The sequence below is a fragment of the Microcaecilia unicolor genome, chromosome 11 (assembly GCF_901765095.1).
Source record: "Microcaecilia unicolor chromosome 11, aMicUni1.1, whole genome shotgun sequence".
Taxonomy (NCBI): Eukaryota; Metazoa; Chordata; class Amphibia; order Gymnophiona; family Siphonopidae; genus Microcaecilia; species Microcaecilia unicolor.
The window spans coordinates 172,127,434-172,145,759 of NC_044041.1; the positions used below are offsets into that span (position 1 = coordinate 172,127,434).

At 46.7% G+C, this 18,326-nt stretch overlaps 1 pseudogene; it reads left to right on the forward strand.

The window, feature by feature from the left end:
* LOC115480332 overlaps positions 1-17,924 on the forward strand; it is a 53,817-nt pseudogene extending 35,893 nt beyond the window's left edge.
* The last annotated feature ends 402 nt before the right edge of the window (positions 17,925-18,326 follow it).

Sequence of the window (18,326 nt, forward strand, 5' to 3'; positions counted from 1 at the left end):
GACATCACGGTCGAAACCCAGGCCAAAGTTTTGGCCTGCCTTTCAGACATCGCTGCCTGGATGTCCAACCGGCATCTGAAACTGAACATGGCAAAGACTGAGCTCTTTGTCTTTCCACCCAAACCCTCTTCTCCTCTTCCCCCACTTTCTGTCTCTGTTGACAACGCCCTCATCCTCCCCGTTGCTTCAGCCCGCAATCTCGGAGTCATCTTCGACTCCTCCCTCTCCTTCTCTGCCCATATCCAGCAGACAGCTAAGTCCTGTCGCTTCTTCCTCTATAATATTAGCAAAATTCACCCATTCCTCTCCGAACAGACCACCCGGACCCTCGTCCACTCGCTCGTTACCTCTCGTCTTGACTATTGCAACCTTCTCCTCGCTGACCTCCCGCTTAACCACCTATCCCCCTTTCAATCTGTCCAAAATTCCGCCGCACGTCTTATCTACCGCGTGAACCGATACTCTCATATCACCCCTCTCCTCAAGTCGCTTCACTGGCTCCCGATCTGCTACCGTATACAGTTCAAGCTTCTCCTATTGACCTTCAAATGCACTCAATCTGCAGCCCCCCATTACCTCTCTACCCTCCTCTCCCCTTATGTTCCCACCCGTAACCTCCGCTCTCAGGACAAAACACTCCTATCTGTACCCTTCTCCAGCACCGCTAACTCCAGACTCCGCCCCTTCTGCCTCGCATCACCATATGCCATAGGCGTAGACTGGGGGGGGCGAGGGGGGCAGTGCCCCCCCAAACGCAAGGCCAGAGAGCCGGCACAACGCTGCTCCCTCCCTCCCGAGTCTTCGTCTGCCTGTCTCTCCCGTCCGCGTGGGCACTCACTGGCCTGAAGCCTGCTGAAGCCTGCCTTCTCCGTCTCCCTCCTGCGCAGCACCGGCGATTCAGTCAGTCAGCTTTCTGGCAGCATCAGGGCCTCTCTCTCCTCAGACGCGTCCCACCTCTGCGGAAAACAGGAAGTTGCAATAGAGTAGGCGGGACGCACGCGCCTGAGGAGAGAGAGGCCCTGCTGCTGCCAGAAAGCTTACTGACTGAATCGCCGGTGCTGCGCAGGAGGGAGACGGAGAAGGCAGGCTTCAGGCCAGTGAGTGCCCACGCGTCGCGGACAGGAGATCGGCACACGAGGACTCAGGAGGGGGGCGGGAGAGAGAGAGGGGGAGGGTTCTGGAGTCAGGGAGGGCAATTGATGGCGGCAGGCCAGCAGTGAGAGAGAGAGGGAAAACAGAGGGTGCTGGCAGGGGGTTGATGGCAGCGGAGAGAGGGGAAACAGGGGGCTGGGGAGGGGGATTGAAGGCAGTGGAGAGAGAGAGGGGAAACAGAGGGTGCTGGGGAGGGGGATTGATGACAGCAGAGGGAGAAAGAAGAAACAGAGGGTGCTGGCAGGGGATTGATGGCAGCGGAGAGAGGGGAAACAAGGTGCTGGGGAGGGGGATTGAAGGCAGTGGAGAGAGAGAGGGGAAACAGAGGGTGCTGGGGAGGGGATTGATGGCGGTGGAGAGAGAGAGGGTGCTGGGGAGGTGGAGGACAAAATATAGGTGGATGACTGAAGAATGAGAAGATAAAATCTGAGGAGAGAGACAGAAAACAGAGAAAGAGGAAAGGAGTCCGAGACAGATATAGTGAGGGAATAGAAGAAGATAAGAAGGAAATGGAGAAAGGACAAATGGACCACACCCACTGGAAAGACAGCAGAAGGCAGACAGAAGAAACTGGGACCAACATGCAAATAAAATACCCAGACAACTAAGGTAGAAAAAAGTATTTTATTTTCAATTTATTTGGTGGTGTGTTTTTCATGTGTGATCAAGGTGCAGTATTCTGCTAGTGTGTAGTATTTGCAGCCCTTTTGTTTGTTTTTTTTTCTCATTAGGTAGTGTACTGGTGTTTTAGAGCGCCGTGTAATTACAGTGCTGCCTTTCCACGCATAAGGTTGCAGCTCGTCCTGTCCTTGGAATTAGTGCTGTTATGGTTTGGTAAGGTTATGAGTGGGTTTTTGCACAAGTTTGTGTATAGTGTTTTGCAGTGGAGAGATTGTGTGTTGGCCTTACTGAGGTGGCACCAAAACATCAGAAAGGGTGTAGAGCCTAAATCATGACACACTACATATGGTCGTTAATAAAAGGAGCTCATTATGAACACTATCCACCCTAACTTCTTGAGTTAACTTTCCAGTTCAATATTTTGTCTTCATACATATTCATTATGGTTATTCCCCACAAAAAGCCAGCTCTTTTTCCCTTCCTGCCTCCATATTAGCATATTCATTTGCATATATATATATATATATATATGCAAATGAATATGCTAATATGCTCCGCCCCATCCTTTGCCCCCCCAAATGAAACAGTCAAACTATGCCTATGCCATATGCCTGGAACAGCCTTCCCGAGCCCATACGTCATGCGCCCTCCCTGCCCATCTTCAAGTCCTTACTCAAAGCCCATCTCTTCTCCCTTGCTTTTGGCGCATAACCACCTTCCCCACTCATGATACCTACACTGACTACATAGTTTGTAACCTTTAGATTGTAAGCTCTTTTGAGCAGGGACGGTCCTTCCCCATGTTAAACTTGTACAGCGCTGCGTAACCCTGGCAGCGCTATAAAAATGCTAAGTAGTAGTAGTAGTAGTAGTAGAAAACATGGAAGGATGGGGAGAAAGAGGGAAAACAGATGGAAGGATGGGGAGAAAAGAGGGAAAACAGATGGAAGGATGGCAGAGAATGAGGGAAAACATGGAAAGATGGGGAGAAAGAGGGAAAACATGGAAGGATGGGGAGAAAGAGGGAAAACAGATGGAAGGATGGGGAGAAAAGAGGGAAAACAGATGGAAGGATGGCAGAGAATGAGAGAAAACATGGAAGGATGGGGAGAAAAGAGGGAAAACAGATGGAAGGATGGCAGAGAAAGAGGGAAAACAGATGGAAGGATGGGAGAGAAAGAGGGGAGATGGATGAAAGGATGCAGAAAGAAAGGGGAGAGACTGGAAGGATGTGGAGAGAGAAGGGACACTGAACAGAAAAGGGTACAGAGATACAGAGACACTGGTTAGAAAGAGGGAGAGAGAGACATTAGATGGAAGGATCAGGAGAGAGGGTAGATGGATGGAAGGATGGGGAGAGAAAGAGGGAAGACACTGGATGGAAGGGTAGGGAGAAAGAGGTGACACTGGACGGAAGGATGCAGAAAGAAAGAGGGGAGACTACTGGAAGGATGGGGAGAGACAGGGGAGACTGGAAGGATGGGGAGAGAAAGAGGAGAGCTGCTGGATGGAAAAGGGGAGTAGTGAAAGACTGGAGAATAAGAGGAAGGGGCATGGGGAGAACAAGGGTGAGAAAAAGATGAAAAGCCATAAGTAGATGAAGGAAATTAAAGAATGGATAGTAAGAATGAATTAAATCAGGACAGAGAGAGAGAGAGGCAGAAAAATATTGAAGAAAGCAAAGAAAAAGGAGAGAAAAATGACAAATGGCCAGGAAAACCTGGCAGAAGAGTTAAGCGAATACGAAGGAAAGCAGAATCTAGATACTGGGAGCGACACAATGAGAAAAAGTAAATGGCCATACAAGAAAGGTAAAGAAAATAATTTTATTTTTAATTTAGGATAAAGTAATATGGTACCTGTGTTAATGAAGTTTCAGAGACCAATACTTCCTTCCTTAGGTCAGGCGAGGATACCGTAACAGCATTATACTGACCTGAGGCAGGAGGTTTTGGCCTCTGAAAGCTCACTAAAAAGGGTGTTAGGCTATTAAATAAATTTTCTGAAATCTGATGCACTGAAAAGCAGCACTTTACCCTGTGTGACAAATGCATCTGATTAGCGTGACTAAATTTTGCTGGGGGAGGGGGATAGAGAGAAAATTTTGTGCCCACCCACTTTGGGTTCAGGCCCATCCAAAATGGGCAGTCTGGCTACGCCACTGGTCTAGAGACCCAGAAACATCTTTTAACCAAAGCAGAAATTTGATAGTCAAAAGATAGAGTTTGTTCAAGAATGAGTCCCAAATATTTAAACTGACTGACAAGAATAATAGGAGTGTTGTCAAGTGTTGGAGCAATTGAAGGGGAAATTGGTCTATCTGAGAGCCAGGAAGCAACCCATTCTGTCGGATTTAGAACTAAGTAGAATGAGGAAGAAACATTAATTCATATAGTATTTCTTGCTACACTGAGTCTGCCCAACATACAGCGTCTTTCTAACAAGATTCAAGGATCAGACATAATGGACAGAAATGTGGATTTGTGGAGAGGGAATTCAAGAAAGGAAAGAAGGATTATCAGAGGTGAGAAAAATGAGAGGTGAAATTGAAGCTCTAGTAGCATGAAGAACTGAAATTTGCAGTAAATCCAACTCATCTACTTATATTATAGGTGACAATCTCATTCAGCTCCAAAACAACACCTCAGAAGCCAGGGTGCACTGCAAAAGACACATCCTCCAACCAACTCTGCAGTCTCTGCTTCCTCCCTCAAACAACAGCACCTAGGGCATGAATGCCCTTAACTCCTTAACTGGAAGTTGTTCCCAAGTCCTTTAAAAAACAAAATAGAAATTTTATCCCAGTTGAAAAAGAAAAACTTTAATGCAGTCAGTTCCCTGATTATTTTATATTGCTGTCTAATTTTTGCTCCATAATTTAGCAAGTCAAGAACAAATGTATTCAAATAGCTGAATCCAAAGATATTCGGATAATTTTCCAAGCACCATTGTTGTGTAACAGTGGTGCCTAGGAAACTCCTGGCTCCATCTAGACTCCACCCCCCAGGCTGCTCTGTCACTAATCAATTGTACCATGGTGATCTGCCAGGATTTTCAGTGGCACATAATCAGATAGTGCCACTGAAAATTCTGGTACGACACAGTTGGTGCTACTTAAACAGGAAGGACTCCAGAAAAATGCAGAAGTTTTTTTTAATAGGTGTGTCAAGGTTCTTCCATCACCGTTTTGCTTTGACAGTTTTCCTCATCTATTTTATCCACAACAACCAACAGCTCTGATCTCCTCTCTACGTTGCAATGTATTATTTTAACATTTGTTATAAATATATTTCTGAAAATCGTTTCACATTTTATTAAAGACGTACTCTCCCGCCTATTCGAGCAAAGGTCTAGGCGGCTTACATACTAAGGAAGCCTTTTGCGGGAAGAAGAGGACTTCAGCTGGCGGGGGTTGGGGTCCCCCACCAGCAAAGGCAGGCAATGGCGGGCGGGTTGGCGGCGGGAGGGGGGTCGAGAGGGTCATTGGCAGGGTGTCCAGGACCAAATCTACGGGGGCCCAGGCCCCCTCAGGCCCCATGTAGCTATGCCACTGCTAGAGACAAAGGGAAAAGCAAGCAAACAGGGAAAGCTGCCTTTGCATACGCTAATCAGACAAGGAGGAATGCTCACAAGAATCAGGAGACAGACACAGCAGACAAAGAGTTAAAGCAGGCTAAAGGGAAGGGCTGCTTCTAAAAGGCAGTGACAGAGCACACCCAGATGCATGGGAGCAAGATAATCAAGGAAAGCAGCTAGGCTGTGGAAGCAAAGTAATCAAGGAAAGCAGCTGGGCAGGCAACAGCCGGGTCTCTGAACAGTGAAAGGTAACAAGGGAAACCACACAAGGAAACAGAACAGGCTTAAGCTGGAGATCCTAAACAGCAAGAAAAGAATCTATTCAGGTTCAAAGCAGAACCACACACAAACAGAAAAACAGAACAGGGCTTTGCTTGGGAGCAAAGTTAACAGGCAAGTAATCCATACAGGTTTAAACCAGAACAACACACAGAGAGAAACAAAAGGGGGCTGTGCTTGAGAGCAAACCTAACAGGGAAGTAATCCATACAGATTCAAACCAAAACCACTCACACAGGGCTCAAGGCTGTGCCACAGAGACACAGCTTAACAAGAAGACCCGTTCCCTCAGAATCACACAACAGTACAACAAGAAAAAGGAAAATAGACCTGTTGGAAAGGCAACGCAGGAAAGCTCCCTGGGTCCTTATAAAGGAATAGGCTAATGATATCAGAAGTAGGAAATGAAGCAGAAGCAGGGAGACTAAAGCGAAGCTTGGCTTCAGGGACACCAAAGTGAGGCTTGGCTTCAGGGACACCAAAGCAAGGCTTGGCTTACAGGAAGAACAACAAACAGGAAAAAAAGCAGACTGGAGAGGTCACAGAGCTAGATACAGAGAAACAGTAGTTCTGAACATAAGGGCACGGCCACAACCATGATAAAGTGTTTTTGGGGAGCCAAGAGTGATGCCCAGTAACTGCTGCCCAGGTCAACTTCATGGTTAAAATAGCAGTTGCGACCTCTAATGCAGTTTTGTGGTACTTCCGTACTACTGTGAGACTGTTGCAAGATGTCATGGCAGGCTTTTTGACCATTGAGCCAACCTGGGCAAGGGCAAATGGGCATTATTCCTACCTTAGACTACTTGACTCTCAGGGACTGAAACTGTAGGCTCTGGAAAAAGGAGGTTGTTTGTCAGGGGGAGGGGGGAGAGGAGAGCACAGGCAGATTTCGGCTCCTACTCAGAAGTTATGCATGTACCAGACAATATTCAGAACTGGCACCTGCATAGGTAACTGGGCAATGTTAGGACTGCTACACATGCAGCCTTACATGCCCGGTTAGCTACGCAGACACTGACAATGAATGTTGCTGGCACCTGCACAACTCTCGACTGCTTCTCAATTATGATTTGCTATTAATTGTACAAGCACTACCACTTTAATCTTTATGTCGAATAGGGTCTCTCCATAGTCGATGATTTAATGTAGGTTACAATCCAACTTATTACTCAGGAACCTTCATGCATTACCATAATATATTCTTCCTTACCATGTATAAAGGCACATGATATATAGCTAAACCATGTACTGTTCCATGCATGTTATGTTCCATGCATACTACCATGTATGTATGCACCTTTACGCAATACCATTTGTAATTCTGTTACCCAGAAATAGCAACCGCCACTACAGCAAATGTAAGCCACATTGAGCCTGCAAATTGGTGGGAAAATGTGAGATACAAATACTACAAATAAATAAATAAATAAATAAATAAATAAAAATTCTGCCCTCGGAACTCCCAGTCTCTGTCCAGATTGTTCTCTGTGGGAATATTTAGTGGCACTGCCCAGTGAGTGCCACTGAATATCCACGGATATCCCACACAGTACGATTTAAACAGGCAGGCTCCTGTCCTGCCTACTTAAATCATTTTGAATATCGGCCCTAAATGTTTGAGTTTAATTGCTTACCTTTAGCTTTTTATGGCAGTGATATAGATTATTTTTTATTCTTTTAAACAACTTTCTCCTTGTACAGCACATACAGATTGTCAAGAGAGAAATAGACTGCTTGAAAGTAAATCCACAGATTCTATATAATGAGACTTAAGTTGCACATGCAAATCCAGTCGTATTCTGGATTTCCACGCAAAACCTAATTAGTTAACAAGCTAATCAGTGCCAATAATTGTCACTTCACAAGCAATTATTGACACCAATTCGCATTAATTAGAATTTGCGTGAAGAACTGTCTAAGCGTACTCTATAATGTGATGTGCGTAAATTCTAAGTTGCATTGCTGAAAAGGGGGCGAGGCCACGGATGTGGAATGGGCAGGTCATCGTATTTGTAAAATCTATGCATGTTGTTATAGAATACACCTGGTCTGTGCCTAATTTAAGTGTTAGAATTTACACCAAGTTTAAATGTATTTATTTATGCATTTGTACCCCATATTTACCAATCAAGTTGTCAGTTCAATGTGGCTTACACTTTACTTTGGTTAAACATTTTATATTTCTGTTTAGTTTTGACGTGTGCCATATTCAGTTTCTGTTAGCGGTATTCAGGTTGGTTACGTGGGTTCATCGAAGAAGAATTTTCTGAAGAAGTGGGCTTTCAGGTGTTTTCGGAAAGTTATGTAGTTGTTTGTGTATTTTAGGACTTTCAGTAACACATTCCATATCTTGGGACAGATGTATGTGAAGCTGGTTGAGTATGAAGATTTATATTTTAGGCCTTGACATCTGGGAGGCTCTTGCACCTTTTATTGCATTGTGCATAGATAGTTCTATTAGACATCATGTATTCCGGCGCAAGATAGAAGATTATTCTATAGGCCAGAGAGCATATCTTGAAAGATATATGTGCTTTAATGGGTAGCCAATGTAGGTTTTGGAAATTGGCGTAACTGCCCTTGCTTGGCATATTCTATAAACTATGCAGAATTTTTGTTTTATTCTACAAAGTACACCTAAATTTAGGCAAACTTTACAGAATACACCTAGGGGTATTTTGTTTCAGCTCCAATTTTTTTTAGGCATGATATATAGAATCTAGTCCAAAACCTCTTGCCAACCATAAGCTTGGGAGTCACCACTATGTGGCTGATATATCCTGTTTGTCTATGGAGAAAATAAAGTTCTTTACCTGTAACAGATGTTCTCCATGGAATGCAAGATAAATCAACCACATAAACTCATCCACCTTCACCCTAGCTGAAGTTGCTGTCAGTTATGGTATGGACTGAGGGAAACTGTTACAGAAGCACAGTAGTTATTCGTATAGTTAACCAGATAGCAGTACTGAAACCCTGGACCTTGGTCTCCTAGAGCCCAGAAAAAAATCCATTTCATCTGCCTGATAGCATATAGTACATTTTTGCCTAGAAGGGATACATTCCTAGAAGGGATACATTCCTCAGAGGTTTAGAGCCCCTCCTGTAGATAGGTTTTTTGCTGGATAAGTATGCCATCTTTTTCTCCTGTAACCTAAGCAAGCCCCTATAAGCACATCTTATCTATGCAGCTAAAAACCTATGTATTGTGGCTGCACTGCCAGAAGGCAATTTCCAAACAGCCAATTAGCATAAGCTACTTGTGTAATTCACTCTGAAAATCATTCCATCTTATATCCAGGCTAGCCATTACTGCTGTAGTTCAGTAGTTTTCACTGGTGTTTGTTGTCCTGATTCCTATTAGAAAATGAAAAGACCTCAAGAGACAAATGAGAGGACATACCTCATAACCATGCTACAAAGTTGATTCTGCAGATTTCAAATGATGTACAATGTCTTTCTTAATCTTCTGTTTTGTACTTTTGATTTTTCTTATTACATGATCCCCACAGGGGAGTTACTTCCAGAACCTCGATATAATCTGCTATATTCATTTATTCATACTTGTATACCACAATTATCCAAAAATGAGTTTTGGTTCAATGTGACTTACATTTAACAGTTGTTAGAGATTACATTGATTCAACTACATTTACAAGGTTGTATGATGCTGTGTTTTACAGTGGTTGGCAAGATAACTGTTAGTGCGTATGGAATAGTCATGAGTTTCTTGAGAAACTATATGATTCTGTTGCCATACTCTGCATTAATTCAACATAAAAGCAGATTCTCTCTCTCCCTCTCCCCTCTGCCCAATATGGCTGTAATTAAGTTACACATTTACCTTTTCCCTTCACAGCAAAAGTCCACGAGGAGATTGACTGTGTTATCGGACGAAGCCGTTGCCCTTCTATCGAGGACAGGAATGCAATGCCATACACTGATGCTGTGGTCCATGAGATCCAGCGGTTCGTAGACGTCATTCCACTGGGTATACCTCGTGCTGTAACTCGAGATATCAAGTTCAGACAATATGTTCTTCCCAAGGTATGGGTCTCCCTGGGACAAAGTTTCACTTATTCACCCAACTGGCTGCTTTATAAAGATTAATGAAATATGTAACTGCCTATCTTTTATGGCCAATATTCAGCTGCTTTATCTGTTGTAGTAGGATGCAGAATATGCGGTCGTAAAGTTACATAGATAACAAACATTTAGTCGCACGTCTTGACTACTCCTTGCCCCGCGTAATCTTTTATGAATCACTTTTGGCAAGACATAAAAACATCCAATCAAGCATTACAGTGGCAATTCTATACATTGGAGTTTTGATATAGGCACCGCAATGGGGCATGATTAGCACTATGGGCCAGATTCTTTATGCACAAATGCACCAATGGAAGATGCTCTAGATAGATCCAGTGATAGATTATTTCAGAGTTTTATCATCAGAACTCAAAAATAGCAATGCCATGAAATGTATATTAAATTATATTCTTCACCTGTTATAATCAGCTCCATCTATTTTCAAAATTTCATCTAATAGAGCTATATAGCTTATATCTTGATTTTAACTGTACAAAGAATGTGCCTTTAATTTAGCAACCCATTTATTTATCCCATCTGATTCTGTACCATGCATCTTGTCCCCCTCTATATATCTGCACTTGGCCCCTCAGCTATATGGTAAGCTGTGTTGTAGAAAAGCATTAGTATCATAGCAATGTTATTTGAATGTTCTAATTGTGTACTTATTAGGTATTCCATTACTATTATGCTTACATCGTATTATATCTCTGTGACAGAACAGCAGGTTTTTTTTAAAGCCATTAAACTGCCTTAATTCTTGAAGTGTATTTCTGTAGTTTGGCCAGTAGGTGGTGCATGTTTATGGTTAAAGCTGTTATAGAGAAAAGGCCTGCAGTGATGTGGCCAGTTTTTTGTGTGTGTGTTTGTTTGTTTTGGATTTTTTTTTACTTGTTGTTCTGGGCTCTGATGTGCCGAGGAGCTCAATTTCATTTGGAATGTACTGGCTTTTGCCGGAGTCTTAGCCAGGGAGAAGAGAGAGAGAGAGAGACAGATCTCTTTGCTGAGGCCCTGTGATCATTATATTTGATAATCTGTGAGCAGCATATTTCCTGATCTCCCCAGGTACTTTTTAGAAAGTAAACAAATGTTTAGATAGTTTTATAATTGATCCATATTTCAGTTATATGTTATTGTTTTGCTGATTGCACATTTTCTGTTTCACTATATTTTTCAGACAATAAACACTAGTAGTTTGTTGCCTCTGCCTGTCTGGACTGATAAATAATCCTGGTGGTTTGTGTGTTGGGTCTATGAGTGCTTTCTGGGAACTGTGGGACCACTGGAAGTGTGGCCTCCAGTAACCTAGAAATCACCGGGGAAAATTTGAGAGGGGAAGATTCATCCAGAGGCAGTTGTGACCCAGTCAGTGGGAGGAGGAGGGTGCTAGTGTAGAGCACAAGCAGCAGGTGCAGGCGGACCTGAGCTGTGCTGGGGATAGACCTTCTAAGTGACTGTGGAGTAGCCCCAGGCAAGTGGCTAGGCATTTCGTGACAATCTCTGTTATTCAAATTTCAGTGCTGTTAAATATGTATATTTTTGATCCTGTTTCATGGTAGTCCTCTTATTAGGTCTCAGTTTGCTGCTTTCAAGTTTTCCTCTTTCATTCTGTCTATGTCTATACTTATTGATAACAAAATTGATAGGTTTGATGTTAAACTGTACCTGCTGTACACTGCCTTGAGGCGATTAATAAATGCCAATAAATAAATAAATAAATAATGTGGCCCCTCCTACTTACTCCTCTGATGTTATCATGCCTGCACTAATCTTTCATTCTAGATTCTGTTAACTGATGCTTGCCTCCTGATTTTAAAGGATCTATGCTTTGTCTTCCAGGGTACCACAGTTTATCCCATGTTGAACACAGTCCTACATGACCCTAAACAGTTTGAGAACCCAGAATCTTTTGATTCCAATAACATTTTGGAAGGCAATGGCTCCTTTAAAAGAAACAATGCCTTTATACCATTCTCTTCAGGTATTTTCTTCATATTTCTGTTTTATAGTTACTTAACTTATTTTACTTGTTCTCCTCAGGTATCACCACATAATGTTAATCAAGATTTATTTTACTCCATTTGAATTTGATATTACCTGCTTTTCTTAGACAAATCAAGACCATAAACCAATAGTTCCCAAACCTGGTCCTGGAGGCACCCCAGGCAATCAGGTTTTCAGGATATCCACAATGTATATTCATAAGAGATATTTATATGCAGCAGAGGCAGTGAATGGAAATATCTCTAATGAATATTCATTGTGGATATCCTGAAACTTTGATTGACTGGGGTGCCTCCAGGACCAGGTTTGGGAATCACTGCCATAAGCCCATACATGCAACAAGTTTAGAACCAGGACTGGATCAGCTTCTTCTGGAAAACAAAACCAATTGGTGGCCTTAAAGAATGGCAAGTTTCACTGAACTGCATAATATCAAGTACGTGAATACTGTTGTGCCAGATACATAACTTTAAGTACAAAAAATATCTACATGCTTTATTTTTGCTTTGTTGCAAATGGGACTACAGGGGAGAAACTATGTAGGTATAACCAGTGGTGTGCTGGTAAATTTTTAACAACAGGCTCTCTCCCCGGTCCACCTCGGCGCCCCCCCCCCCCCCCCGTCCACCTCGGCGCCCCCCCCCCCCGTCCACCTCTGCGCCCCCCCCCCGTCCACCCCTGTGCCCCCCAAAAAAAACAATTGCAGAGCTGGCTATACCCAGGGGGGGGGGGGGGGCAGCGGCCAACACATTACTCTCTCCAGGAAAAAAAATTAAATGATCCCAGGGTCCAATCTAATTCATGTTTAATATGGGATAAAATGCCATAAATAAGTAAATAAACATAAACTTTTAACGTTCAGCACCTGATTCTCAAAGTGGACATATTCCAAACACTATAATGAAAATAAAATTATTTTTTTTCTACCTTTGTTGTCTGGTGACTTTGTTTCTCTGATCATGCTGGTCCAGTATCTGATTCTGCTGCTCTCTATCTGTTCCCTTGACTCCGTTTCCAGGGCTTCCTTTCCATTTATTTCTTTTCTTTCCTCCTTTCTTCTTCATTTCTGGTCCTCCGCATACTTGATTGTACAGTGGATCCAGCTTCTGCCTATTTTCTCCATCCATGTGCAGTTTCTCTCCTCACTTCCTTTTCCCTCATCTAATCTCCTTCCTCTATCTTCCCTCCATGTCCAGCATTTCTTCTCTCTCCCTTCCCTCCCCTCCATCCATGTCCAGAATTTCTCTTGCTCTCCCTGCCATCCATGTCCTGAAACTCTCCTCTCTCCCCTGCCCCTCTCTATCCATCCATACCCAGCAATTCTCTTCTCTCCCCTGCCCCCTCTGCCCAGCAATTCTCTCCTCTGCCCATTCATGGCCAGCAAATCTCTCCCCTGCCTCCCTCTGCCCATCCATGACCAGCAATTCTCTCCCCTGCCTCCCTCTGCCCATCCATGCCCAGCAGTTCTCTCCCCTGCCCCCCTCTGCCCATCCATGCCCAGCAATTCTCTCCCCTGCCCATCCGTGCCTAGCAATTCTCTCCCCTGCCTCCCTCTGCCCATCCATGCCCAGAAGTTTTCTCCCCTGCCTCCCTCTGCCCATCCATGCCCAGCAATTCTCTCCCATGCCCCCCCTCTGCCCATCCATGCCCAGCCATTCTCTCTCCTGCCCATCCATGGCCAGCAAATCTCTCCCCTGCCTCCCTCTGCCCATCCATGGCCAGCTGTTCTCCTCCCTTGCCTCCCTCTGCCCATCCATGCCCAGCAGTTCTCTCCCCTGCCCCCCTCTGCCCATCCATGCCCAGCAATTCTCTCCCCTGCCCATCCGTGCCCAGCAATTCTCTCCCCTGCCTCCCTCTGCCCATCCATGCCCAGCAATTCTCTCCCCTGCCCATCCGTGCCCAGCAATTCTCTCCCTTGCCTCCCTCTGCCCATCCATGCCCAGCAGTTTTCTCCCCTGCCTCCCTCTGCCCATCCATGCCCAGCAATTCTCTCCCATGCCCCCCTCTGCCCATCCATGCCCAGCAATTCTCTCCCCTGCCCATCCATGGCCAGCAAATCTCTCCCCTGCCTCCCTCTGCCCATCCATGCCCAGCAATTCTCTCCCCTGCCTCCCTCTGCCCATCCATGGCCAGCTGTTCTCTCCCCTGCCCCCCTCTGCCCATCCATGCCCAGCAATTCTCTCCCCTGCCCATCCGTGCCCAGCAATTCTCTCCCCTGCCTCCCTCTGCCCATCCATGCCCAGCAGTTTTCTCCCCTGCCTCCCTCTGCCTATCCATGCCCAGCAATTCTCTCCCATGCCCCCCTCTGCCCATCCATGCCCAGCAATTCTCTCCCCTGCCTCCCTCTGCCCATCCATGCCCAGCAGTTCTCTCCCCTGCCCCCCTCTGCCCATCCATGCCCAGCAATTCTCTCCCCTGCCCATCCGTGCCCAGCAATTCTCTCCCCTGCCTCCCTCTGCCCATCCATGCCCAGCAGTTTTCTCCCCTGCCTCCCTCTGCCTATCCATGCCCAGCAATTCTCTCCCATGCCCCCCTCTGCCCATCCATGCCCAGCAATTCTCTCCCCTGCCTCCCTCTGCCCATCCATGCCCAGCAATTCTCTCCCATGCCCCCCTCTGCCCATCCATGCCCAGCAATTCTCTCCCATGCCCCCCTCTGCCCATCCATGCCCAGCAATTCTCTCCCCTGCCTCCCTCTGCCCATCCATGCCCAGCAATTCTCTCCCATGCCCCCCTCTGCCCATCCATGCCCAGCAATTCTCTCCCCTGCCCATCCATGGCCAGCAAATCTCTCCCCTGCCTCCCTCTGCCCATCCATGCCCAGCAATTCTCTCCCATGCCCCCCTCTGCCCATCCATGCCCAGCAATTCTCTCCCCTGCCTCCCTCTGCCCATCCATGGCCAGCTGTTCTCCTCCCTTGCCTCCCTCTGCCCATCCATGCCCAGCAGTTCTCTCCCCTGCCCCCCTCTGCCCATCCATGCCCAGCAATTCTCTCCCCTGCCCATCCGTGCCCAGCAATTCTCTCCCCTGCCTCCCTCTGCCCATCCATGCCCAGCAGTTTTCTCCCCTGCCTCCCTCTGCCTATCCATGCCCATCAATTCTCTCCCATGCCCCCCTCTGCCCATCCATGCCCAGCAATTCTCTCCCCTGCCTCCCTCTGCCCATCCATGCCCAGCAATTCTCTCCCATGCCCCCCTCTGCCCATCCATGCCCAGCAATTCTCTCCCATGCCCCCCTCTGCCCATCCATGCCCAGCAATTCTCTCCCCTGCCTCCCTCTGCCCATCCATGCCCAGCAATTCTCTCCCATGCCCCCCTCTGCCCATCCATGCCCAGCAATTCTCTCCCCTGCCCATCCATGGCCAGCAAATCTCTCCCCTGCCTCCCTCTGCCCATCCATGCCCAGCAATTCTCTCCCATGCCCCCCTCTGCCCATCCATGCCCAGCAATTCTCTCCCCTGCCTCCCTCTGCCCATCCATGGCCAGCAATTCTCTCCCCTGCCCATCCATGGCCAGCAAATCTCTCCCCTGCCTCCCTCTGCCCATCCATGCCCAGCAATTCTCTCCCCTGCCTCCCTCTGCCCATCCATGGCCAGCTGTTCTCCTCCCTGCCCATCCATGCCCAGCAGTTCTCTCCCCTGCCCCCTCTGCCCAGCAATTCTCTCCTCTGCCCATTCATGCCCAGCAGTTCTCTCCCCTGCCCCCCTCTGCCCATCCATGGCCAGCAAATCTCTCCCCTGCCCCCCTCTGCCCATCCATGCCCAGCAAGTCTCTTCCCTGCCCCCCTCTACCCACCCATGCCCAGCAGGTCTCTCCCCTGCCCCCCTCTACCCATCTAGCGATTATCCTCCCTCCCCTGCCGCTCCTTCACTCCCACCCTCCCCTCCATCTTTTTTGAATTACCTCCCTGCTGCGTGCTGGCTGAACGTCTCCAGGCTTCCCCCGCCTTCATTCTGACGTCATTTCCTTTTTCGCGAAGGCGGGACTAAGGCACGAACATCATCCGAATCAAGCAGGGGAAGCCTGGAGACGTTCAGCCAGCACGCAGCAGGGCTTTAAATGGCGGCGCTTCGACGGAGGTAATTCAAAAAAGACGGAGGGGGGCGAAGGACATGGTTGTGCATGCTTCGGAGCGGCAGGGGAGGTAAGCATGGCCAGTGATGGCGCCCTCCTGCCATGCTTACCTCCCGCAATGGAGCCGGCTCGCCCCCAACAACAACCGGCTCGCAAGAGTTGTCAAAATTTAACAAGCGGCTCCAGCACACCACTGGGTATAACTGAAAGTAATATTACACCTGAATAATTTACTCCTCCAAAATAAACAGCACTTTGGCGAGTTGCAGGGTCGCCCCCTCCCTCCCTCCGAGTTGCAGGGTTGCCCCTCCCTCCCTCTGAGTTGCAGGGTCGCCCATCCCTCCCTCCCTCCGAGTTCCAGGGTCGTCCCTCCCTCCGAGTTCCAGGGTCGCACCCCCTCCCTCCCTCTCCGAGTTCCACGGTCGCCCCCCTCCCTCCCTCCGAGTTCCAGGGTAGCCCTTCCCTCCGAGTTCCAGGGTCGCACTGCCCCTCCCTCCCCCCTCGCTCCGAGTTTCAGGGTCCCCCTCCCTCCCAGTTCTAGGGTCGTCATCCCTCCCTTCCAGTTCCAGCCACATTCGCTCCAAATTTTAAAAATCATCTTCAGACGAAAGCAGCGTTAAAAGGCGTGCAGCCTCGGCCCTTCTCTCTGTGTTAGCTCTGGTCCTGCCCTCATTGCGGAAAGAGGTAATGAGGGCGGGAACAGAGCTAACAGAGAGAGAAGGTCCGAGCCTGCAGGCCTGGTGGCAGCGACCTGGGGGACGTGGCATTGCGGCAGGGGCGGGGTCTTGTGCTGGTGTCGTGTGGTTGGTCAGTGCTGTGGCTAACATACCCGTAACTACGTGACGTTTAGTAGAAGGAGCCTTACAGCAGAGCGCACGAATGCCTCAGCCACAGAGTCAGCTTCAGAACGTTGGAGGTGCATTTTATTAGATAGGATGGACGAATGCACTAAGTCTATGCAGTTGGGATTTGCACCATGTTTTCGTTGGTGTATATTCTATTTATCATGCCAAAATGTAGGCACCACTTATAGAATACTCTCAGGCGAAAATGTTTTCTGTGCAGATTTATTAGGCGCCATACATAGAAATCCCCCCCCCCCCCCCAATGTGTCTTTATAAAATAGCTTTACAAAAGCATGCATTTACACCTTTGAAAATAAGCAACACAGTCTGTAAATGTAAAGGGGCAATATGCATGGGCAGAACATGGGAAGGATGCTGCCACTTTCACACACAATTTATAAAATACAGTAAGTTGAATGTGCCCTTGCCGTAAGTCTAGGGTTCGTGTAACCGTGGGTGCAGAAATGTAAGGCGTGTTGATGCCAGTTTAGGCTAGTATCCTATAACAGAATCTGGGTGCCCAAATGCCATTATAGAACAGGATCTCACTATGAGGTGCTGGGGCACCCAAATGGAGGTGCCCACTTATTGAATTACTCCAACAGTTTATAAAACTGTGCACATTATGCACAGTTTTATACACGTTATGTATTTATCTTTATTACTTTTAATCTAATTTTTTTGTCTACATTGTAACTGTCAATTTATTTTAATTTTATTTTTGTATAGATTTGTTTGACCCCTGATGCAGGCTTTGATGCCGAAACAAGGCCGTGTCGGGTCGTTATTTGATCACCAATAAAGTTTATTTTTTTTGGATTTCCTCCTCAACTTGTCCTCACTTTTTTGTTTTCATCACATTATGAAATGTACACATACTTTTTGCCTGGTAAATGCAGGAAAGGGTTTCACAGAGACAGATCTACGTACGTAGTTCCTTTAATTAAACAGGCAGGGCCTTTGAATACTGTCCTCTCTGAGCATTGCAAAGCAGACTGTGAATCTTGTTGCTGGAAACAGTAAAATAATGTTCAGCATTCTTATCTAAAATTCAACTACAGTTCTTGCCATTTCCTTCTTTCATGCACAGGTAAACGGATGTGCCTGGGCGAGAGTCTGGCCCGCATGGAGATCTTCCTGTTTCTCACCACCATCCTGCAGAACTTTGAATTAAAGTCTGCAGTCAACCCAAAGGAAATTGACCTGGCTTCTGAAATGAGTGGCTTTACGAGAGTGCCACGCCACTTCGAGCTCTGCCTCATCCCTCGCTAAGGTGGCCTCCGGGATTTTACAGAACTATTTGAAGTCAACTATGCTAAAGCAGAGAGCCTACACAGCACAGTTATACTGCACCCCTTTGCTCCTGGATGCCACATATGCACATAATTGATAAAGTTAAAAGCAGACAAGGGGCCTTATTTGTTGGAATGTATTGTATTTTTACATGCATTGCCTGTCACCTATTATTTCTCTGTGATTACTCTGTGACCTCTGATGTGAATTACTTAGAGAGGTCACACAGCTATGCAACTTCCTGTGGGGGTTAGACACAGTAGACACAGCACATGCAGCACATGGAGCACATGGAGCTTATGATCTCTCCTAACCTGAGAGGATCTATGGTGGTGTGAGCATCCATTACCATCTAAGCACATGGAAGGAGCTGATAATACAAATGTATAGCAATA